The sequence below is a fragment of the Bos indicus genome, chromosome 5 (assembly GCF_029378745.1).
Source record: "Bos indicus isolate NIAB-ARS_2022 breed Sahiwal x Tharparkar chromosome 5, NIAB-ARS_B.indTharparkar_mat_pri_1.0, whole genome shotgun sequence".
NCBI classification, from domain to species: domain Eukaryota; kingdom Metazoa; phylum Chordata; class Mammalia; order Artiodactyla; family Bovidae; genus Bos; species Bos indicus.
Genome location: NC_091764.1, coordinates 116,369,710 through 116,393,559, shown reverse-complemented (window position 1 = coordinate 116,393,559; position 23,850 = coordinate 116,369,710). Strand labels below are relative to the sequence as shown.

Here is a 23,850-nt window from a genome sequence, read left to right as displayed (position 1 = left end):
GTGTGCATGGCCTTTCCATACGTCCAAGGGCCGGGCCCCACGCCCCGTGCTGGCCCGCCATCAGCTCAGGTCCTCCTAGGAGCTGGCGAGCTGTGGAGCTGCCATCTTCAGGGAGGCCCTGGGGGCTGGATGACCCCGGTACCCAGGTGCCCACTGTGCTCGGGGCACAAGGTGGCCTCCTCCTCCTTGCAGTCTCTAACCTCGTCTCGCCCTGGGCTGCAGGACCTGGCTTCCTGGGCTTGGGCTGGCCGCCCATCTTCCTTCGGGCCGCCTGGCTGTTCTCAGGATGGTCCCCTGCCTTGTCTCTCCCTGTGCCCATGAGGAAGGCAGGGCCGGGAGAAGCTTTGCGGGCACCACCAGCTTTACAGCCGATGCTGGGCCAGGCCCCGGGGCTGTGCTGGAGGGCTGCGATGCTTGTGGCTGTGGCCACAGCCCTGCCCTGGGGCCAGCCGGCCCCACACCCGCTGCTCCCCCACCCCCACCCCTGCCCGGGGCCTACACAGCTGGGCAACAGCAGAGAGATCTTTCTGCATCTCTGCTGGCTCCTTGCTGTCTGCAGGACGGCGTCCAGGCCCTCAAACGGTCCCAGGAGGCCCGGGACGCCCTGCTCTGGTTCTCTCCGTCTCCTCTCCAGCCTCTTCTCTCTGCAGACCCAGCCAATGGCTCGCTTATCGGCTCCCTCAGCAAGTATTTTCTCGAGCACCTACTTCGTGCCAGGCACTGCCCTGGGCACAGCCGTGGACCAAACAGACAGACCCTTGCCTTCGTGGAGCGGACGCTCGGGAGTCGGGGCTCCCTCAGGCCTGGAATACCCTTCCTTTGTCTGCAGCTGCCGTTCGCTCCCCTGCAGGCCCTGCTCCTCCTGGCAAACCATTCTCATGCTTCAGAAGCTGGCCCCAAGTGTCCCAGTGGTCTCAGAAACAGTGTAAAGAGGGCCTGGGACACCTCAACATCGCCCCCCCGGACCCCGCAACCCCAATCACAAACAGAAACTTCGGGATCTGAGAGGCACAGTGGACAGGGTGCCAAGTCACACTGTGGGGGTTCCCACTCTGCCTCCAGCTTTAGGTTTTAGTCTCGGTCTTAACATGAAAAATGCAGTGTTTACCCTGACACGGGAAAAAGTCAGCCTGTGTCTTAGGTTTCACATTCTACGAGGCTGACTTCACTTACGAACATACTTTACATGCTCTCGTGTTTCAGACGCCAACGCCTCTCACTCCATCTGGGATTTGGGGGTTTGAGGTTGGCCGAGGCTGGGTGGTCTGTGGGCATGTGGATGTGCGGGCCTCCTCTCCCCCGGCCCCTCTTGGGGTGTCCCCCCGGTCCTCTGCCCTCACTCCCGCACTGGCCAGCTCGGCCCGGCGCTGACGCTTTGTCCCTTTCTCCCATCGCTGGGTGGAGTCACCCTCTGCTTATCCCAGGGACCTCCCCATTCAGGAGAAAGTGCACCCTGGTCCTGCCATGGCTCAGTAGTGCCCATTTAAGCATAGGGCGTGAACGGCAGGCCTGACCCGTGAAGGTGTCTGATCAGATCAGCCCGCATGCCCTGGACCATACACACGCCCGGGACCATCGCACGTCCCTCTACTGGCGGCCTGAGCCTTGCAGCATCGTCTGCTCACGTCCCCGGACCCCAGGGCTCGCATGCAGACTCAGCCAAGTTCTGGCCAGCCACACACAGCATGGCCTTGAGTCTCAGCAACCCCGTGTGATAGGGGTACCAGGCCCACTTTACAGTTGGAGAAACCGGGGCTCAGGAAGGCCAGGGGCTCAGCAGGCATCCTGCAGCCCCTGAGAGCCCAGCCTGGTGCTCCCCTCCCCCCAGCTCTCCTGACTCCAAGTCTCGACAGAACTCAGTCCACTAAGGCACCAGGGGAGGGACCGAGAGCCTGGGACCCCGTCGTGCAGCAGGCCTCAGGCGGGGCCACACAGTCCAGCCTGGATTTCTAAAATAATATTTTTGAAAATTCTGTAAACCAGATTTTAATCATATTAAAAGAAATCAGAAGTCCAAGAAAAACGGACAGCCTCACTGCCCCAACCCATGAGGCTCATTTTCCACGTTCCTCTCTAGTTCTTGTTCACTTGCATGAAAGATGTTTACAGCTATAATCACGGTGTCAATACAATTGTGTATTTATCATGGACTTAAGCATGACTTCTTTTTACAAAAGCAAGTATGTGGATAAACTGTGTAGGAAGCATTCCTTTTCTTCTTTTTAAATTGGAATAATGTGCTTCCCTTGTGGCTTGCTGGTAAAGAATCCACCTACAATGTGGGAGACCTGGGTTTGTTCCCTGGGCTAGGAAGATCCCCTGGAGAAGGAAAGGCTACCCACTCCAGTATTCTGGCCTGGAGAATTCCATGGACTGAATAATCCATGGGGTCACAAGGAGTCGGACACGACTGAGCGACTTTCACTTCACTTCACTTCAACAGGCTGGTATTCCCATCACCTCAATTTGAAAAGCTGGGTAAATTGCAAACAATCTTATTTTTAAAGACACTAAAGAGCTGTGGAAGCAATGAAGCTTAGATTAAATGCTAGCATCGGAGACCTGAAGAGGAGCTGACAGTCTCTAGCCATTGTTCTCTCTGAGGACTGAAGATGGGGCTGCTTTTGGCTGGGAGGCTCAGCCAGGGGAAGGAGAAGCCAGCTGGTACCCAGTGGTCACACTGGACAGCGGGGTAAGGAAAACTGAAGGGCTTGGGATGCACAGGCCGGTTTTCCTGGGTGCACATTTGCTGAGTTCCGGGGCTGTGCAGGGATCTGGGGAACTAGGAGGAAATCAGAAAGGCAGAGTAGGGCTGAGGACACAGAGCCCAGGCTGAAAGAAGGCCTCCCTCCAACACACAGCCCGCCGTCCTGTGCCACACAGCTGCCAGGTGTTGAAGCTGCTTGGGCAGGATGTAGGAGGGCTGACTGTCCTGTAGTCTCTCAGGGCTCGGGGCACAAAGCCCACCAGGTCCCCAGTCAAAAGCTCAGGAGGGTGAGAAATGGAATATTTCCTGCCACATCAGTAAACAAGGATGTCTCAGTCATCAGCGATCGCAGCCCTCTGGTGTGAGCTGGTGAGCCGTGAGGACAATCGGGAAGAAGACTGTGTGTGACCTAGCAGCCATCAGCCTGCAGCCACTCCCAACCGTGACCTTCCTCCAAGCGATACTGGCCCCGGATAGCTGAGACCCACATGCAAGGAGTGACTACAGACATCCCAGACGCTTGCATCCTCCCAAACTTAGAAAAATGCTAAATTTCCTAACTTGCGTTATCTGGTTTTCTTTCTTTAACAGTCATCTTTGGATGTTCAGACTACCTTCCCTCTGTTGTAGAACTTCTATACAACCCGGCTCCTCCCCTCGCCTCCTCAGAACAATTCTCTCAAGGTCACTTGCTGCGATGCTATCTCGGGGGCTCAAAGTCCTAAAAATTCCCACCGAATAAAAGGTAACTCTCAGTGTTAGGTTGTGAATAGTTTTTAAGTCGTCAAGGGCACGATCTGGGAACAGGGATACCCCAGAGACAAACTTGAATATGCTCAAACCGCAGGCCAGCCCCTTCCCTCCTCAGTTCCTGGTTGGATGAGGTGAGAAGGCTCTCCCACCACCTATCCAATAGGGACAGTTTTGGATTTACCTTTTTTTCATGTAAGTAGAGATATTTTTAGGAGGTGAGGAGAAACCCTCCCCAGAGGAGAATAAAGCGCCTGGAACCTCCTTGCTTTCTGTACAGAATGTCCAGCATTCAGTTAAAATTTCGATACATGAAAAGAGTGAAGAAAGTATGACGAGTAATGTGCAGAGAAGACAGGCAACAGATTCATAACCTCAGCTGATCCGCATACTGAAGTCAGCTGATAAGAGTTTTACAATAATGATGATTCGTATGCCAAAGGGACAGAGACACAGGCAAAATAATGAGAGATTTTCAAATCGGAATTGGACTTTTTAGAGAAAAAAGAACCAAATAACCAAGCTGACATTCTAGATCTGGAAAATTAAGAACGCAAGGGAAAGGTTCAACAACACATTAGGTATAGTAGAACACAAGAAAAATGAGATCAAAGATAAGTCAATAAAAATATGTAAATTGAAACATAGGAAAAAAGAAGAATGGGGGCTTTCCTGGTGGTCTAGTGGTTAAGAATCTGCCCGCCAATGCAGGGGACACGGGTTTGATCCCTGGCCCAGGAATCCGCCTGCCAATGCAGGAAACATGAGAGACCTGGGTTCGATCCCTGGGTCGGGAAGATCCCTTGGAGGAAGGCATGGCAATCCACCCCAGTATTCTTGCTTGGAGAATCCCATGGACAGAGGAGCCTGGCGGGCTACAGCGCATAGGGTTGCAGAGTCAGACACGACTGATGCGACTTAGCGTGCAGCAGTCCAGGAAGATCCCAGACTGCAGAGCAATTGAGCCCATGTGCCACATCCACTGAGCCTGCACTCTAGAGCCCGCGAGCTGCAGCTGCTGAGCTCATGTGCCTAGAGCTCGTGCTCTGCAACAAGAGAAGCCCACCCACCGCAACGCAGAGTAGCCCCCAGTCTCTGCAACTAGAGAAAGCCTGCGCACAGCCATGAAGATCCAGAACAGCCAAAGAAATAGATCTTAAAAAAAAGAAGAAGGATTTTAAAAGAGGATAAAAGACCTATGGGATTCAGTTCAGAGGCCCAACAGGCATGTAACTGTAGCCCCAGAAAAACAGAGGTGAGGGGGGGAGCAAAAGCAATACTCAGATCATGGCCAAGAATTTTCCCAAAGCCATGAAAGAGGCCAGCCCACGGATTCAGGAAGTTCAATTTATCCAAAACAGTGTAAACACAAAGAAAACCACATTCTAAATACCAAATAGCCAAACTGTTGAAAAACAAACACAAGGAAAAATATTCAAAGCCGCTAGGGGTGGTGGGGGGGAATGCCTTATGTTCAGTAAAACCGTGATAAATTGGGGAGGGCAGAGGAAGGGGCAGAGGGGACCCAGGAGCCCCCTGTTCTGATCACAGAGACACAGTGATGCCTGGAGACACGGTCCCTCCCAGGGGAGCTCATAAGCCACGAAGGAAACAGAGGCACACGTGATTTGTTTATGACAGTTGAATGCAAAGGGGATAAGGAAACCCCAAGGAGAGGAGTCAGGGAACCCAGACTCGGGGGCAGGTGGTCTTCCCAGAGAGGGAACATCTGGCTGGAGTCCTGAAGAACAGGTGAGAACACCTGGGGGAACAGAGGATGTTCCAGACGGGAGCCACCAGCAAGTCCTCTCTGCATGACCTCCAGCCAGCACCCCACTGCCCAGGGCCTCCAGGCGGGGAAGGTCCCTCCACGTCAGGGTTCCCCAGGACTTCTCTTGGGATCCCCCGGTCCCCAACATGTTCTGAAGGGGGAACGGGACATGGGGTGCAGGTCCCACCAAGGAACTCAGAGGCATCAGGCTCTCTTCTCGCCTCTCTGGAGTCTCTCCTTCCAGGCAAAGCAACTTCTTGGATTTCAAAACACTGCGTCTGCTTGGCGTTCCAGAAGTCCATCTTGGAAGCGAAAGGCACCACAGCATCCTTTGCCCTGAGGTGTGGATCGTACTCTTGGAGACCCATCCTTGCAACACAGCTCTTAATGTCACACACTTTTCAAATAATCCTTTTAGCTGATGTCTCCTAAGCACCGAACGCTGTCTGACACTGAGTTAGGGGCTGAAAATTAAGAAATGAATGAGTCCCAGTCCTGCCCTTGGGGAAGACACTTAATGAGAAACATTTGGGGGCCAGTCGTTGGACAGACTGCTTTCAAGCCAACGTGCTGTAACGCTATTTCTTCCTGCCCCGCCCCGCCCCCGCCCCCGCCTGTCGAATGGGGTTAAGCTTGAGAAGTATGTTTGGCAAGTCCTTTTAACAACCTGCACTGCTTCTAGCCCATGTTCCTTATTGGCATAAAAGAACATTGGAACAGAGACTATCCAAATGCATGAAAAAAATTGGAGGTATATGATCTCATAATTTTATGCCTGATCTCAAATACCAGTTTTCCATGTTTAAGTTTTGGCAATTTAAAATCACAGTGGGGACATAGGCCAAACACACACTCACAAAGCCCAAACTGAAAACAAAAAGGTGTATAAGTTAAAGTCATCTTTTCTATGCAAGAGTGAACCCCGAAATCAAATCTGAGACATCCCTTGGAGAATATGCGTACTATTTGTGGCAGGTTTAATACATGTCTAAGCTTTTGCAGCACACAAAAATCACTTTAATAAAACTTCCCTGCACACTAACACTCTAGAAAGAGAGCATCTGTTGGCAATTCTGAGATCTTATGACTTCATCCTGAAGCCAGGGAAAATTCAAAATATATTTTTTAAACTTCAATGGAAAAATGAAACAGCCCATAACGATAGGAGATGTACTTTAGAAAGACAAGTAGGAATTTGTTCAGAGCTATACAGAATTCGTTACTTCTGATCCAAAAAATAAAACTTTGTCTGACAACTGATGTCATCACCAAGCCTTAAAACTAAGGGCCGTGGTGTCTTATGACCTTCTGCGCTCTAACAGGACAACACTTTAATGGCCCTTTGAAAACACCAGGCACTAACCACTCATCCGTCAAGCGCGTTTGGAAAAGAGCCAGTCCCACATGAGCTGTTTTTCCCCAGTTTTAAAGCTTATCCCTTCCAGCAACAAGCTCTGCTTCTTTATTTTGACAGTTTTGAACGGAAAGAGTTCCAAAATGTAGAAACACATTTCCTCGCCTTGAGAAACAGAGCGTGAGTTTATTTCATCGTGTTTTTCTTTGATGGTTTCTAGTCTTTATGCGGATGATGTCCAGTCCTGAGTTGTCCTGGAGAGGACTTCGTCTGGCTCAGTTCTGAGCGGCCAGCGCACGGCCCTGCCTGGGACAGACGCAGTCAAGGTTTGCGGGTTGACCCTTTCCAGGGACGATGAAGACGCAGGGGAGATGAGCTCCAGCAGCCTAGGACGGATGACTACAAGAACTGTTGCCTCTTCTCAGTGAGTCTGCTCCCCAGATTCCGGGTGCTGTGACCTAAGGCACCAAGACAACCCCAAGAGAGAACGCCAGCTCATGGGCACTTGTGGTCAGCTAGTCAGGAAATGCTGTGCCAACCCTGTGCACTGCCTGTGGGAATCCTAGCTGTACCCAGACTGATCAGCACATTGCCAGACATGTCTTATCTCTTCATCCCTTTGGATAAGTCCCTCCTGCTTTGCTGGGCAATGCCTGCATGCTGTCATAACTCCCCCTCCTCCCCACGTTCTTTCTAAACATTCTCATGCTTTATTGGAAGCTTGCAACCTCAGGGTGGTATGAGTGAGAGAGAAGAGAAATGAGGCAGGGAAGAAATGAGGCAATGCAAGGAGAGCAAGAAACAGAGCCACATCTATGCCCCTTCTAATTTCTCAGTATGATGGGGCTCATAATGTGTCCCCTGCTGTGTGCTCCACGTCATTAACAAAATATGCAACTGGGATTATGTATAGGGGTTGCTCCACAGATAAGTTTTTTAAAAATTTGAGTTAAAAAAAATTATTTAACTGAAGTATAGCTGATTTACAATGTCGTGTTAATTTCTGCTGTACAGCAAAGTGATTGCGTCATGCATATATGTTCTTTTTCATATTCTTCTCAATTCTGGCTTATCACAGGATGCCGCATCCAGTTCCTTGTGCTATACAGTAAGACCTTAGTGTTATGCATCCTATATGTAATAGCTTGTCTGGTAATCCCAAACTCCCCGTCCATCCCTCCTCCACCACCCTTGGCAACCACAAGTGTGTGCTCTGTGTCTGTGAGTGTGTTGCCACTTCGTAGATAAATTCATTTGTGTCACATTTTAGATTCCACGTACAAGTGATATCGAATGGTATTCATCTTTCTGGCTTACTTAGTGATGATCTCTAGGTCCGTCCGTGTGGCTGCAAATGACATTATTTCATTCTTTTCACGGCTCAATAGTATTCCACTGTGTACACGTACTGCCTCTTCTTTATCCATCCGTCTGTAGATGGACATTTAGGTTGCTTCCATGTCTTGGCTCTTGAACAGTGCTGCAATGAACACAGGAGTACATGCATCTTTTTGAATTAGTGTTTTCTCCAGATACATGTCCAACAGTGGGATTGCCAGGATTGTATGGCAACCCTATTTTTAGCTTTTTGAGGAAGCTCCATACTGATTTCCATAGTGGCTGCACCAATTTACATTCCCTCCAACAGTGTAGGAGGGCTCCCTTTCGTCCACATCCTTTCCGGCATTTGTTATTTGTAGATGAAGTTTGAATTTGAAGGCTCTGTCTTTTAGCAATAGACTCGACTCCTCCCTGGGCTTCCCTGGCGGCTCAGTTGGTAAAGAATCCTCCTGCAACGCAGGAGAACCCGGTTCAATCCCTGGGTTGGGAAGATCCCCTGGAGAAGGGAAAGGCTACCCACTCCAGTAATCTGGCCTGGAGAATTCCACGGACTGTATAGTCCACGGGTCGCAAAGAGTCGGACTCGACTGAGCGACTTTCACTTCACACTCACTACTCCTCCCTATTGTGTTCAGCTGTTTCACCTATTTCTGCTACTGGCCCAGTCTTAAAGTCATCTGAACTTGCAACACCTGGTTTATAAACACAAATTTATTTATCCCACATGGAGTAGCTACCATATTGGCAGAGAGATTGAGGATTAGAGGAAAGATTAGTAAGTGAATTATATCAAACACTTAAGGCAACAATAATCTCAGCTTTACATAAACTCAGAAAATAGAAAAGGAATGAATACTTCTCAACCCATTTTGTAAGACCAGCATTACTCTCTATGAGAAAATGAAATTGCAGTTCAATATCCCTTGTAAATATAGACACAAAAATCCTTAACAAGATACTGTAAAGTCAAATCCAGTAATATATAAAAGATATAATCAAAAAAAAATGCATAATGTATCATGACCAAGTTGGAATTACCACAGAAGTACAAGTATGTTTAACATTTAAAATTAATTGATATAATTCACTACATAAGACATAAGCCATATAATTATATATACGTAAGGATCTGACAAATTTAGCATCCACCTATGATTAAAAAAAGTCTCAGCAGTCTAGGAAGGAAAAAGAACTTCTCAACCTGATAGAAGTCATCCACATAGGCTGACAGTAAACGGACTCAGAGAAGGCTGGAGGACGCGAGGGCTGTTTCTGGGTTCTGGCCCTCAAGAAGACAGGTGTTACAAATGTCGGTGCACAGGTTTTCCTGTGAACAGAAATCTTCATTTCTCTAGAAAAATGGCCAGGAAGACAATTGCTGGGGCATATGGTAGGTAATGAATATTTATTTTTTTCAGTTCAGTTCAGTCGTTCAGTTGTGTCTGACTCTTTGCGACCCCCTGAATTGCAGCATGCCAGGCCTCCCTGTCCATCACCAACTCCCGGAGTTCACCCAAACTCAAGTGCATCAAGTCAGTGATGCCATCCAGCCATCTCATCCTCTGTTGTCCCCTTCTCCTCCTGCCCCAATCCCTCCCAGCATCAGGGTCTTTTAGAAAACTGCAAATTGTTTTCCAGAGTGGTTGTACCATTTCACATTCCCATCAGCAACATGTGAGTGATCTCGTTCCTCTGCATCCTCACCAGTGTTTGGTGTTGTTGCTCTTTTTTATTTTAGCCATTTTTATAGGTGTGTAGCAAACCATCACACCATGGTTTTAATTTGCATTTTCCTAATGGCTAATAATGTTGAATGTCTTTTCATGTGCCTGTTTTTCCTCTGTATATTTTCTTTGGTGAAATGACATGTTTTTTTCCACTTTCTAATGAACTGTTTGTTAGTTTATTTTCATTAGTATTGAGTTTTGAGAAATGATATATTCTAGATGCTAGTCTTTTGTTGGACATGTGGTTTGCAAATTTTTCTTCCAGTCTGTAACTTGTCTTTGCAGCTTTTTAACAAGATTTTTCTCAGACAAAAAAAAAAAAAACTTAAGAATTTTTCCTTTTCTGAGTAATGCTTTTGGGGTCAACTCTGACAACTCTTTACCTAGTTCTAGATCCCAAAGACTTTCTTCTATGCTTTTTTCTAAATGTTTTCTGTTTTACATTTAAGTTTGTTATTAGGTTTTAGTTAATATTTTAAGAGCTGTGAGACTCAGGTCATGGGGTATAATTCTGTGTTCAGTTCAGTTCAGTCGCTCAATCGTGTCCAACTCTTTGTGACTCCATGAATCGCAGCATGCCAGACCTCCCTGTCCATCACCAACTCCTGGAGTTCACCCAAACTCAAATGCATCAAGTCAGTGATGCCATCCAGCCATCTCATCCTCTGTCGACCCCTTCTCCTCCTGCCCCCAACCCCTCCCAGCATCAGAGTCTTTTCCAATGAGTCAGCTCTTTGCATCAGGTGGCCAAAGTATTGGAGCTTCAGCCTCAGCATCAGTCCCTCCGATGAACACCCAGGACTGGTCTCCTTTAGGATGGACTGGTTGGATCTCCTTGCAGTCCAAGGGACTCTCAAGAGTCTTCTCCAACACCACAGTTCAAAAGCTTCCATTCCTTGGCCCTCAGCTTTCTTCACAGTCCAACTCTTACATCCATACATGACCACTGGAAAAACCATAGCCTTGACTAGACGGACCTTTGTTGGCAAAGTAATATCTCTGCTTTTTAATATGCTATCTGGGTTGGTCATAACTTTCCTTCCAAGGAGTAAGCGCCTTTTAATTTCCTGGCTGCAATCACCATCTGCAGAGATTTTGGAGCCCAGAAAAATAAAATCTGACACTATTTCCACTGTTTCCCCATCTATTTCCCATGAAGTGGTGGGACCGGATGCCATGATCTTAGTTTTCTGAATGTTGAGCTTTAAGCCACCTTTTTCACTCTCCTCTTTCACTTTCATCAAGAGGCTCTTCAGTTCTTCTTCACTTTCTGCCATAAGGGTGGTGTTATCTGCATATCTGAGGTTATTGATATTTCTCCTGGCAATCTTGATTCCAGCTTGTGCTTCTTCCAACTCAGCGTTTCTCATGATGTACTCTGCATATAAGTTAAATAAGCAGTATATATACTGTTAAATTCTACTTACTAGTATTTTGTTAAGGATTTTTGTATGAGGAATTTTTGGTCTATAGTTTTTTGTTTCATTTTTTATTATACTGTTTTTATCTTGTTTTGATATAAAAATAGTATGAACTTCATAAAGTGAACTGGGTGTTCCTCCTATTTCCTGGAAGAGATTGAGCAGAATTAATATTAATTCTTCTTTAAATATTTGGTAGAATTTTTCAGTAAAAACTGTCTTGGCCTGTAGGCTTCTTTTTTAGGAGTTTTAAACTCAGGAATTCAATTTCCCGGATAGTTATAGGATTCTTCAAATTATCCACTTCACATTGGATGAGTTGTGATATTGACGTTTTTCCTTTCAGTTTTGTCAGTTTTGTTTCACATATTTTGCAGCTGTGTTCTTTTGTAAAGACACATTTAGGACTTGTATGTCTTATTAATGAATTTGCCCTTTTATCTAGCAATTTGCCCTGCACTGAAGTCTACTTCATCTGATATTCATATAACCACGTGATTTTTAATTAATATTTGCATGATATATCTTTTTCTAACCTTTTGCTTTTAAGCTGCCTATACATGGGTTCTTAGAGATGGCACATAGTTGGGTCATTTTTAAAACTCACTCTGACTAGTTCCTTTTTTATTTTATTTTATTTTTTAACTTTACAATATTGCCTTAAAAACTGGAAATAGAACTGCCATATGACCCAGCAATCCCACTGCTGGGCATACACACCGAGGACACCAGAATTGAAAGAGGCACGTGTACCCCAATGTTCATCGTAGCTCCTCTTTTAAATTGCCAATTTCTGTCTTTAACTGTCCTTAAATAATAAATGACCGTTTTCATTTAAAAATTATTTATGTATTTATTTATCTGGCTGCATTGGGTCTTGGTTGCAGCATGCAGGATCTTTTGTTGTGGCTTGCAGGTTTAGTCACCCCAAGGCAAGTGGGATCTTAGTTCCCAGGTCAGGGATCGAACCCAAGGCCCCTGCACTGCAAGGTGGATTCTTAACCACTGGACCACTAGGGAAGCCCCAGGAAATGACCGTTTACATTTAAAGTAATTGCTGATATGTTAGGGCATAGGTCTGCCAATTTATATTTGTTTTACATTTGTTCTATCTTTTATTTTTCTGTTTTCCTTTCCCTGTCATTTTGTGGATTAATAGAACATTTTTTAGAATTTCATTTTTATCTACCTGTAGCATTTTTAATACATTGCTTTATATAGCTATTTTAGTGATTGTTCTATGTATTATATTATGTATACATAACTTATCAGCCTATTGCTGTCATCTTACCAGTTCAGTTCAGTTCACACTTAGTCGTGACCGACTCTTTGCGACCCCATGGACTGCAGCACGCCAGGCTTTCCGGTCCATTGTCAACTCCTGGAGCTTGCTCAAACTCATGTCCATCGAGTTGGTGAAAACATTCAACCATCTCATCCTCTGTTGTCCCTTTGTCTTCCCGCCTTCAATCTTTCCCAGTATCAGGGTCTTTTCCAAGGAGTCAACTCTTCGCATCAGGTGGCCAAAGTATTGGAGTTTCAGTTTCAACATCAGTCCTTCCAATGAGTATTCAGGACCGCTTTCCTTTAGGATGGACTGGTTGGATCTTGCAGTCCAAGGGACTCTCAAGAGTCTTCTCCAGCACCACAGTTCAAAAGCATCAATTCTTTGACACTCAGTTTTCTTCACAGTCCAACTCTCACATCCATACATGACCACTGGAAAAACCATAGCCTTAACTAGATGGACCTTTGTTGGCAAAGTAATGTCTCTGCTTTTTAATATGCTGTCTAGGTTGGTCATAGCTTTTCTTCCAAGGAGCAAGCATCTTTTAATTTCCTGGCTGCGATCACCATCTGAAGTGATTTAGAAGCCCAAAGTCTCCTAAAGTCTATCACCGTTTCCATTGTTTCTCCATCTATTTGCCATGGAGTGATGGGACCGGATGCCATGATCTCAGTTTTCTGAATGTTGGGCTTTAAGCCACCTTTTCCACTCTCCTCTTTCACTTTCATCAAGAGGCTCTTTAGTTCTTCTTCACTTTTTGCCATAAGGGTGGTGTCATCTGTATATCTGAGGTCATTGATATTTCTCCCGGAAATCTTGATTCCAGCCTGTGCTTCATCCAGCCTGGCATTTCACATGATGTACTCTGCATATAAATTAAATAAGCAGGGTGACAATATATAGCCTTGATGTACTCCTTTCCTAATATGGAATCAGTCTGTTGTTCCATGTCCGGTTCTAACTGTTGCTTCTTGACCTGCATACAGATTTCTCAGGAGGCAGGTCCGGTGGTCTGGTATTCCCATCTTTTCCAGAATTTTCCACAGTTTGTTGTGATTTACACAGTTAAAGGCTTTGGCATAATCAATAAAGTAATCCAAAAAGTAGATGTTTATCTGGAACTCGATTGCTTTTTCTATAATCCAACGGATGTTGGAAATTTGATCTCTGGTTCCCCTGGCTTTTCTAAATCCAGATTGCACATCTAGAAGTTCACAATTCACATACTGTTGAAGCCTGGCTTGAAGAATTTTGAGCATTACTTTGCTAGTATGTGAGATGAGTGCAATCGTGCAGTAGTTTGAACATTCTTTGGCACTGCCCTTTTTGGGGATTGGAATGAAAGCACTTTTTCCAGTCCTGTGGCCATTGCTGAGTTTCTCAAATTTGCTGGCATATTGAGGCAGCACTTTCACAGCATCATCTTTTAGGATTTGAAATAGCTCAACTGGAATTCCATCACCTCCACTGGCTTTGTTTGTAGTGATGCTTCCTAAAGCCCGCTTGACTTCGCATTCCAGGATGTCTGGCTCTAGGTGGCCCTGGTTCTACGTGGTCACACTATCGTGATTATCTGGCTCATGAAGATCTTTTTTGTACAGTTCTTCTGTGTATTCTTGCCACCTCTTCTTAATATCTTCTGCTTCTGTTAGGTCCATACCATTTCTGTAGTTTATTGTGCCCACCTTTGCGTGAAATGTTCCCTTGGTATTTCTAATTTTCTTGAAGAGATCCCTAGTCTTTCCCATTCTATTATTTTCCTCTATTTCTTTACATTGATCACTGAGGAAGGCTTTCTTCTCTCTCCTTACTTTTCTTTGAAACTCTGCATTCAAATGGGCATATCTTTCCTTTTCTCCTTTGCCTTTAGCTTCTCTTCTTTTCTCTCTATTTGCAACACCTCCTCGACAACCATTTTGCCTTTTTGCATTTCTTTTTCTTGGAGATAGTCTCGATCACTGCCTCCTGTTCAATGTCACAGACCTCCATCCGTAGCTCATCAGGCACTCTATCTATCAGATCTAGCCCTTGACTCTACTTCTCACTTCCACTGTATAATCATAAGGGATTTGATTTAGGTCATACCTGAATGGTCTAGTGGTTTTCCCTACTTTCTTCAATTTAAGTCTGAATTTGGCAAAAAGGAGTTCATGATCTGAGCCACAGTTAGCTCCTGGTCTTTTTTTGCTGACTGTATAGAGCTTCCCCATCTTTGGCTGCAAAGAATATAACCAATCTGATTTCAGTATTGACCATCTGGTGATGTCCATGTGTAGAGTCTTCTCTTGTGTTGTTGGAAGAGGGTGTTTGCTATGACCAGTGTGTTCTCTTGGCAAAACTCTATTGGCCTTTGACCTGCTTCATTCCGTACTCCAAGGCCAAATTTGCTGTTACTCCAGGTATCTCTTGACTTCCTACTTTTGCATTTCAGTCCCCTATGATGAAAAGGACATCTTTTTTGGGTGTTAATTCTAAAAGGTCTTGTAGGTCTTCAGAGAACCGTTCAACTTCAGCTTCTGCAGCGTTACTGGTTGGGGCATAGACTTGGATTACTGTGATATTGAATGGTTTGTCTTGGAAACGAACAGAGATCATTCTTTCGTTTTTGAGATTGCATCCAAGTACTGCATTTCGGACTCTTTTGTTGACTACGATGGCTACTTCATTTCTTCTAAGGGACTCCTGCCCACAGTAGTAGATATAATGGTCATCTGAGTTAAATTCACCCATTCCAGTCCATCTTAGTTCGCTGATTCCTAGAATGTTGACGTTCACTCTTGCCGTCTCCTATTTGACCACTTCCAATTTGCCTTGATTAATGGACCTAGCATTCCAGGTTCCTATGCAATATTGCTCTTTACAGCATGAGACCTTGCTTCTATCACCAGTCACATCCACAGCTGGGTGTTATTTTCACTTTGGCTCTGTCTCTTCATTCTTTCTGGAGTGATTTCTACACTGATCTCCAGAAGCATATATGTGCACCTACTGACCTGGGGAGTTCATCTTTCAGTGTCATATCTTTCTGCCTTTTCACACTGTTCATGGGGTTCTCAAGGCAAGAATACTGAAGTGGTTTGCCATTCCCTTCTCCAGTGGACCACATTCTGTCACATCTCTCTACCATGACCCGTGTGTTTAGACAAGGCTGTGGTCCATGTGATCAGTTTGATCAGTTTTCTGTGACTGTGGTTTCATTGAAGCAAATTATGTTTGCTTCAATGTCAAACATAATTTAGAAAATTCAAAAGGAGAATGAAAACCTATTTTGTTTTCCTATATTTTTTCTTACTTTCCTGTTTTTCCTGTTTTATTGTCTCCTTTCTGTTTACAAAAATTCCTTCAGAAATTCTTTTCGGTCTACTGGCAAAAATTTCTCTCCTTTGAGTTTTCCTTCATCTTATAAAGTCTTGATTTTCCCTTAATTTCTAAAGACTGTTTTCTCTGAGTATAGAATTCTGAATTTTTTCTTCCAGCCCTTAATAAGTTGTGTTACTTCCTCCTGATCTCCATTAATTCTGATGAGAAATCTGGTATAATTTGAATTGTTTCTCTGACCGGTAAAGTGCCATTTCTCTCTTGTTGCTATCAAGATTTTTACCTTGATCTTTAGATTTTGGAATTTTGACTACAGTGTGTCTTGGTCTGGATTTCTCTGTGTTTATTGTATTTGGAATTTTCTCAGTTTCTTAAAGTGTATAAGTTTATGGCTGTTGCCAAATTTGGGAAGTTTTTCATGACTATTTCAGCCCTGTCCTCTTTCTCTTCTCCTCCCAGGCCTTGATGTGAAAACATTAGATTTTCTGTCATAGTCCCTTGGGTCCCCAAGGTTCTGTTAGTTTTTTTCCAATCTATCATCTCTCAAGTGTTTGTATTGAGTAATTCTTACCGTTTTGTCTTTCAGCTCACAGATGCTACCCTTTTTATGTCTGTATGTCTTTGCTGAGACTTTCTACTTTTTCATTTGTTTTGAGCATATTCATAAACTGCTTGTTGAAACATTTTTTATCATGAGTGCTTTGAAGTCTTTGTCGGACAGTCTAACATCCCTGTCATTTCAGGGTTGAGCTCTGTTTATTATCTTTTGTTCATTCAGTTTTAAATCTTTCTGGTCCTTGGCAAAGTGAGTGGTTTTCGTTTGAAACTTGGACATTCTCATATTACATATGCAACTCTGGATCTTATTTTTTTTTCTTTGTTAATTACTATCCTGAAATTCCAGCACTTCTTTTTACTTTTACTTCTTTAAAAAAAAAAAAATGTATTTATTTGTGGCCGTGCTGGCTCTTTGCTGCTGTGCGGGGCTTTTCTCTGTTGCGGTGAGTGGGGCACTCTCTAGCTGCGGTGGGCAGGCTTCTCGCTGTGGGGACTTCTCTTGTGGAGCGCGGGCTTAAGGGGGGTGGGCTTCCGTAGTTGCATCTCCCAGGCTCGATAGTTGTGGTGGATGGGCTAAGTTGTTCCACAGCATGTGGGATCTTCCTGGATCAGGGATTGAACCCCGTGTCTCCTACATTGGCAGGCAGATTAGAGAATCTGAACCATCAGCAAAGCCCCCTGGATCTTCTCTAAAGCTTCTTTTTCAGCTGCTTTCCACTCCCTCTGCTCTGGCAGGGGAGGCGGGGTGGAGTGGGGGTGTCTGCCAAGTGGAGATAGATGTCCTGCTTTCCCACCTGGCCTTTGCTGGCCTTTGCACCCATGGGTGCTCCTCATTACCGCAGGCGGGGGTGTGGGCACTCCCCTAGCCCCCACTGAAATCTCCCCAGCTGGGGCGGACAGAAGGGCTTGGGTTCCTCTCTTCACCTGGACACATGGCGTGGGAGGAGGAGTGTCCTTGTTACCACTAGGCCAGTGTGATGGGCCCGACTCTCTGCCAGGCCTCCTCTGACAAAACCCCAGTGGGGAGGAGGATAGATGCTTTGTCACTGCCAGCTTGGGGTGGAATTCTGGACTCCCCACGTGTCTCTACAGACACCACCAGAGAGGGGCCTCGTTTCCAGCTGGCAGGGGTGAAAGGCCTGGCTCCCCACTCAGTTTCCCTGACACTAGCCCAGTGGGGACGTTGGAACACCTCATTAGAGTCTGGTGTGGGCGGGGCCGTGTTTTCTTCTGTGTGTTTAGTTAAAGTAGGGCAGCGATTGTCTAAAAGTTTTCTGTCTTGCTTGGCTGCCCTTTCCTGGTCCTTTGGCTCGGGAGGCAGGTTTTTGTTGGGCTTTTGTTTTTCTGTGCCTGTTGGCATTTTCAAATACCAGCTTTTCCACCTCCAAGTCTGGGATGTGTGTGTGTTAGTGGCTCAGTCGTGTCTGGCTCTTTGTGACCTCATGGACTATAGCCCTCCAGGCTCCTCTGTTCCTGGAATTCTCCAGGCAAGAATATTGGAGTGGGTTGCCGTTTCCTTCTCCAGGGGATACACGAGGCAAAAGAAAACCCAGCGAACTGGCGGATGTGCAATTCCTTGGGTCCTGAGGTCCCTACTCAGCCCACCTGCTTCTTTCCCCCTTTAAGAATCTTCTTATATTGTTGTTGTTGTTCCTTGTTCAAGTCTCTAAGTCGTGTCCGACTCTTTGTGACCCCATGGCCTGCAGCACGCCTCGCTTCCCTGTCCTTCACCATCACCCAGAGCTTGCTCAGACTCATGTCCATCGAGCCGGTGATGCCATCTAACCATCTCATCCTCTGTCGCCCCCTTCTCCTCCTGCCCTCCATCTTTAGCTTTATATAAAGCATTCATAATTTTCAGCTGTACTTAGTGGGAGGAATAGGGAAAAGTACATGGACTCTATCTTTCCAGAAGCAGAAATGTCTCCCTGTGATATTTTTGCAACTTCCTGTGAGTCTATAATCATTTTGAAGTTAGAAGTTTAAAAGAAATTTAAACATAGATGTCTCACCAATTCAAGTGTAAGAATCTGAGACAGTTACTCTAGGAGAAGAAGCCTGTTCATCGATTTACATTAAAGTGTGATAAACTCCAAAAGACAGCAGCTCAGCGGGAGGGGTGGGGGTGGGTGGGGGAGGGGTGGGGAAGGTGGGGGAGGGGCTGATGTCACCAGGAGTACATTATCCAGGCAGCCCTGCCCTAAGCACTGGGGGCTGGCTGGGCCGGCAGCTGGGGACAGACGTGTGGGGCTGTGTCGCAGAAGATCACCAAGCACTTTTCACATCAGTTCAGTTCAGTCGCTCAGTTGTGTCTGACTCTTTGTGACCCCATGGACTGCAGCACGCCTCGCTTCCCTGTCCTTCACCATCGCCCGGAGCTTGCTCAAACTCATGTCCGTCGAGCCGGTGATGCCGTCCAACCATCTCATCCTCTGTCGTCCCCTTCTCCTCCTGCCCTCACTCTTTCCCAGTATTCAGTCTTCAATATAAGGCCTCATTACCGCTCCCCCGTGGGGGTCCTCCAGGGCCGGCCCAGGAGGCACACAGCTGCTGCCTGTTAGAGCTGGAAGGGTCCTTGGGGACCATCCGCCCAGCCCCCACCCTGCAGCAGGAAGCGAGGCCACGGCCCCGCAGCTCCAGCCAGGCGGTGGAAGCCGGCCCGAGGCAGGCCGTCTGGCTGCGAGGGAGGCTGGGCTGGGGAGAGGCCCGCAGAGGGGGCCCAGCTGGCCAGCCGGACTCCTGACTGGGGCAGCCAGGAGCATCTGGAAAGCATCACTCACTTTGACCAATCGGTGTTTAAAGGCCAGACAAAGCCACAGTGAGCACAGCCGGGTTTTCTCCCCCTTCCAAGTCGAACAGCACATCTGGGTGTTTCATTTTAGCTCACGGTCGCTTGCTGCCACAGATTGCCTTAGCGGGTGGTGGGGGACGGGAGCCTCTTGCCATCAGAGGACAGAGTTACCCACCTTTAACTCCCAGGGCTAGGCTGATTTCACAAAAACAGAAATTCACACCTGCCTAAAGAAAACTGGAAACGGATGTTCAGATTTCAATTTGTATTCTAATTCTGAACCAGGCCCTGGGGCGAGATGGGGTGGGAGGGGGCCTTGGATAAAAGTGAGATTAAGTCCCTGCCCCAAGCTGTCTGCCATCTTGTGGGATACAGGAAAGAGAATGCGGGCCGCGTGGAAATCAGGGCACTTGTTCAAAAGGACGACCGCACACCTGCAGTCTCTTCCTTGGGGTCCCTTCTGTGACCCCAGCCTCCCCTGGATCACCTCCAGTCCCACCAGCCACAGCCTCACCCGCCCTTCCCACACTGTGCTCTGGGGGCTTGGTCCTGGGTCTCTTCTCCCTCCACTCTCTCCTGGACAAATTCCACCTCCCCCTGTGGCCCCAGTTACCATCTCTTTACCACTCACCCCCCACCACCAATTCACAGCCCCAGGCAAGCCCTTCCCTCTAAACCCAGACATACGCATCCAACATGGCTTCTTGGGTGTTTTCAGGGTCCTCAGGGCTCAACCTGTTTAAAAATACATGCATTGGGGCTTCCATGGTCGTCCAGTGGTTAAGACACTTGCACTACCCCTGCAGGGGGTACGGCTTTGACCTCTGGTTGGGGGACCAAGATCTCGAATGCCACACGGCATGGCCAAAAAGGAAAAAAAATAACAAAGCTACATGTATCCTGTTGTAGGCTGAACTGTGTCTTTCCAAAATTCATCTGTTGAAACCCTGACCCTCAGAACGTGACCGCACTTGCAGGTGGGGTCTTTGAAGAGGTGATTAAGTTAAAATGAGATCGTTAGGGTGGGTCCTAATGCAATATGAAAGTCAAAGTCGCTCAGTTGTGTCCGACTCTTTGTGAACCTGTGGACTATACAGTCCATGGAATTCTCCAGGCCAGAACACTGGAGTGGGTAGCCTTTCCCTTCTTCAGGGGATCTTCTCAACCCAGGGATCAAACCCAGGTCTCCCGCACTGGAGGCGATTCTTTAGCAGCTGAGCCGCCATGGCAGCCTGGTGTCTTTCTAAGAAGAGGAGATCAGGACAGAAAGGAGGATGGCTGTGTGAGGACTCAAGAAGACGCCCATCTGTGGGCCCAGGAGAGAGGTCTCAGCAGGAACCAGCCCTGCAGCCACTGTGACCTTGAACTTCCGGCTTCCAGCACCTGGAGACGACAAGCGTGCCTAGATCTGCGTTGCGTTTCAGCTCCCTCAGCCTGCAGTCTTTGTGACGGCAGCGCTAGCAGCTAATACACAGGCTTTCACCCCCACCTGGCTCGCCTCCTGTGTCTCTGTCCTTTGTGAAGGACACCTCCACCAGCTAACGGCTCGAGCCAGAAAGAAGCTAAAGGTTCCTCTGCTTCCTCCTTATCTGTGCTGCCCACAGTTGTCCGCAGCCACTCCACGTTGTTGTTTAAAGTGTGTATTTATTTATTTTTGGCTGCGCTGGGTCTTGGGGGCGGCACACGGCTCTCCGTTGCTGTGCAGAGCCTTTCTCCGGTTGCGGGGAGTGGAGGCTTCTCTCCGCTGTGGTCCTCGGGCTTCTCCCTGCCTTGGCTTCCCTTGTCGCGGAGCTCCAGCCCTAGAGCGTGGGTAGTTACGGCCCACAGGCTTAGCTCCCCTGCGGCAGGTGGCGTCTTGGTTCCCAGGCCAGGGATTGAAGCCGTTTCCCCTACATTGGAAGGCAAATTCGTAACCCATGGACCACCAGCGGAACCCCCTACATGGCTCTTAAATCATTAACTTCTCTCCATGTCTTCAGTGACCATCCCCCAACACTGACTGACCGCACAGTAGCCAGAACTGCCAAGCTTGGTGTTTCTCAGCAGCTGGAGCCTCAGTGGGCACAACCCTACATGGCCAGGTGGGTCAGCACTTTGTGGCAACGGGGGCCTGCATGTGGGTGCCACCCAGACATCCCTCCATAAGCCACAGACCGTGACCCAGAATGCACACTGCTGTGGTGTTTGGAAATCACACCAGGAACTTGGGTATTACCCCCAGTTCACACCTCTTATAGTCATAGAAGGCATGCGTGCCTGCTCAGTCATGTCAACTCTTTGCGACCCCATGAACTGTAGCCCATCAGGCTCCTCTGTCCATGGGATTTTTTTAGCCAAGAACACTGGAATGAGTTGCCATTTCCTCCACCGGGGGATCTTCCTGACCCAGGAATTGAACCCACGTCTCCCACATCTCTTGCATTGCAGGTGGATTCTTTACCTGCTGAACTTTTGGGGGAGCCCCCATAGTCATGGTGTAATTTCAGAATGAGGTGTTTAGGAGAGTAAGTGTTCCCTACTTAGGGCTCCTCTCAAGTCAGAAAGTCCCACCCTGGACTCCCAGGATGCTGTCCCCATTAACCCAAATGTGTCTCCTGGGAGGAAGTGCGAGGCTGAGGCTCGTTCACCAAGCATCTTCCTGAGCGTTTCCTGGTGTGTTGCCAAGATCCTGGCCTCTGGTTCATTGAAATGAATGGAATGTCCACGTGATTCACGTGTCTGGGTGCTTTCTCTCCAGGCCTCTGCAGGATCGTTTCACACAGGCACAGGACGCCAGCAAGCCAGGGGCACGAACAAGTAGGAGAGAAGACAGACTAGAAGCTTGCAACCGTCAGCTCTAGAAAGATGCTGTTTACAGCAAGTATTAGGTCTGTGGTCTGAATCACCGATGGGAGCCTAACCCGGAATCCTGGTCTAGGAGGGGGGTGCAGGGAAGAGAGAGATGGGGCCCTTCTCTGCCAAACCCTGCCCACAGCAGCCAGGCCTGTCTCCTAGGACCCACTCTCGCCTGCAGGAGGTGGGCTGTGAACACGGAGAAGCTGCCAGGCGTCCCGTGACAGACATACACAGTGCAAGCCGCAGACCCAAAGGAAGGAAGGAGGGAGCTGGTCCGAACAGAGACCAAAAATATTGACGCTCAAGTGCGCACACCGAAAGATAAAGAAGAGGGGGTTGCCAGGCAGGCTGGATGGACAGACAACCGCGAAACGGTCTCGTATGGGGTGGGGGTTGGAGTACAACTGGAGCAGGATGGGTGAGGGCCCACTGGAAGGTGGCTGCAGCGACAGGCAGGAGCCCGGCCACGGAGGGCTTGGACCACGCCCGCCTGCTCCAATGTTACACAGAGGGATGCCCAGAGGCTGGGCAGAGGGACCGGTCAGCTATGTGTAAAGAAGCTTAAGGGACTCCTGGTGGCCCAGTGGTTAAGACTCTGCCTTCCAACTCGGGGGACGTGGGTTCAATCCCTGGTCAGGGAACTGAGATCCCACATGTCTTAGGGCAACTAAGCCTGAGTACTGCAACTACCGAGCCCACGCACCCTGGAGCCTGTGTGCTGCCTCTAGAGAGTCCGTGTGCTGCAACGAAAGATTCCACGTGAGGCAAGGAAGATACCACGAGCTGCAGCCAGGACCGTACTCAGCCAAACAGACAAAGAAACCCAAAAAGAAGCTTGGACCTCACAGACTTACAGAAGGAGCTCTTGGTTGCCAGGTGGAAGGGTTGGGGGAAGGGATAGTTAGAGAGTTTGGGATGGACGTGTGCCCACTGCTGTATTCAAAGTGGATAACCAACAAAGGCCCACTGTATAGTCAGGGAACGCCGCTCAATGTTATGTGGCAGCCTGGATTGAAGGGGAGTTTGGGGCAGAATGGGTACATGTGTATGTACGACTGAGTCCCTCTGCTGTCCATCCAAAACTGTCACAACATTGTTAACTGGCTATACTACAACATAAAATAAAAAGTATAAAAAATAAAAATAAAAAGAAGCTTGGCCCCATGGCCCTTGTATTTTCAAATGACAACCTCAGTTTGCCCATCTGTCAAATGGGGATAATAAGAGAATGTGCCTCATGGGGCTCGGTGCAGATTGATGAGTTGATACCACTAGACATGCTCAGAATAGTGCCTGGCACACACAGCGTAAGTACAGATCAATATATATCGTGTCACTGGGACAGGCCCTGGGTGGCAGGCTCCGGAACACTGTGCTCTTGTGATTGATGGCCTCCTTGCTGAGGGAAGTCAGGGCCGCCCAGCACGAAGCTGTTCACTGCACGTGACGCCAGACCAAGGGGCGAATGGTGGCCCGGATGCCACCCACTGCAAATTGGCCAAACCGAATGCCTGGACATGGGGCCACACCCATCCAGAGAGTGGACGCCCTTTTCCAACTTGCCAAGCCTTCCATCGGGAGAGGCAGCTGGGGACTTTCTTTAATTTGTGCCTGATTTCCTGGGGTCCCTGGGAAAGGCCAAGAGGGCTCCCTTGTCACTACCGTTTAGGGTGAGGGCTGGAAGCTAAGCGGACATCTCAGTGTGGGGTTCGGGGTAGGGAGGTGAATTAGGAGGGAGGCCCCCCACCTCGACCCCCCAGGTCAAGGCCCCTTCTAGGGGGCACGCTTCCAGGGCCAGGTGCAGGCCAGTGGAATCCCACAATAAACTAGAACCCACAGAACTTCAGAAGTGAGTGTCCCCAATGAGTGTCTCCAGCTCCAGACTGAGCTTCGTGTTCAACAAAGAACTTAGAGTCAAAGAAGCCTGGATTCAGATCTCAGCGTCCCCAGGCCGCTGGGGCCGGGGCCTGACCTGCTAGGGCTCAGCTT

The 23,850-nt window shown here is 47.9% G+C and overlaps 1 long non-coding RNA gene across 1 annotated transcript; it reads left to right on the top strand.

The window, feature by feature from the left end:
* Positions 1-6,628: 6,628 nt before the first annotated feature.
* On the top strand, positions 6,629-23,047 carry LOC109558857 (uncharacterized). The gene is made up of 3 exons (XR_002180663.2): positions 6,629-7,006; positions 21,006-21,107; positions 21,764-23,047. It is a non-coding gene; the product is annotated as an uncharacterized lncRNA (long non-coding RNA).
* Positions 23,048-23,850: the final 803 nt, after the last annotated feature.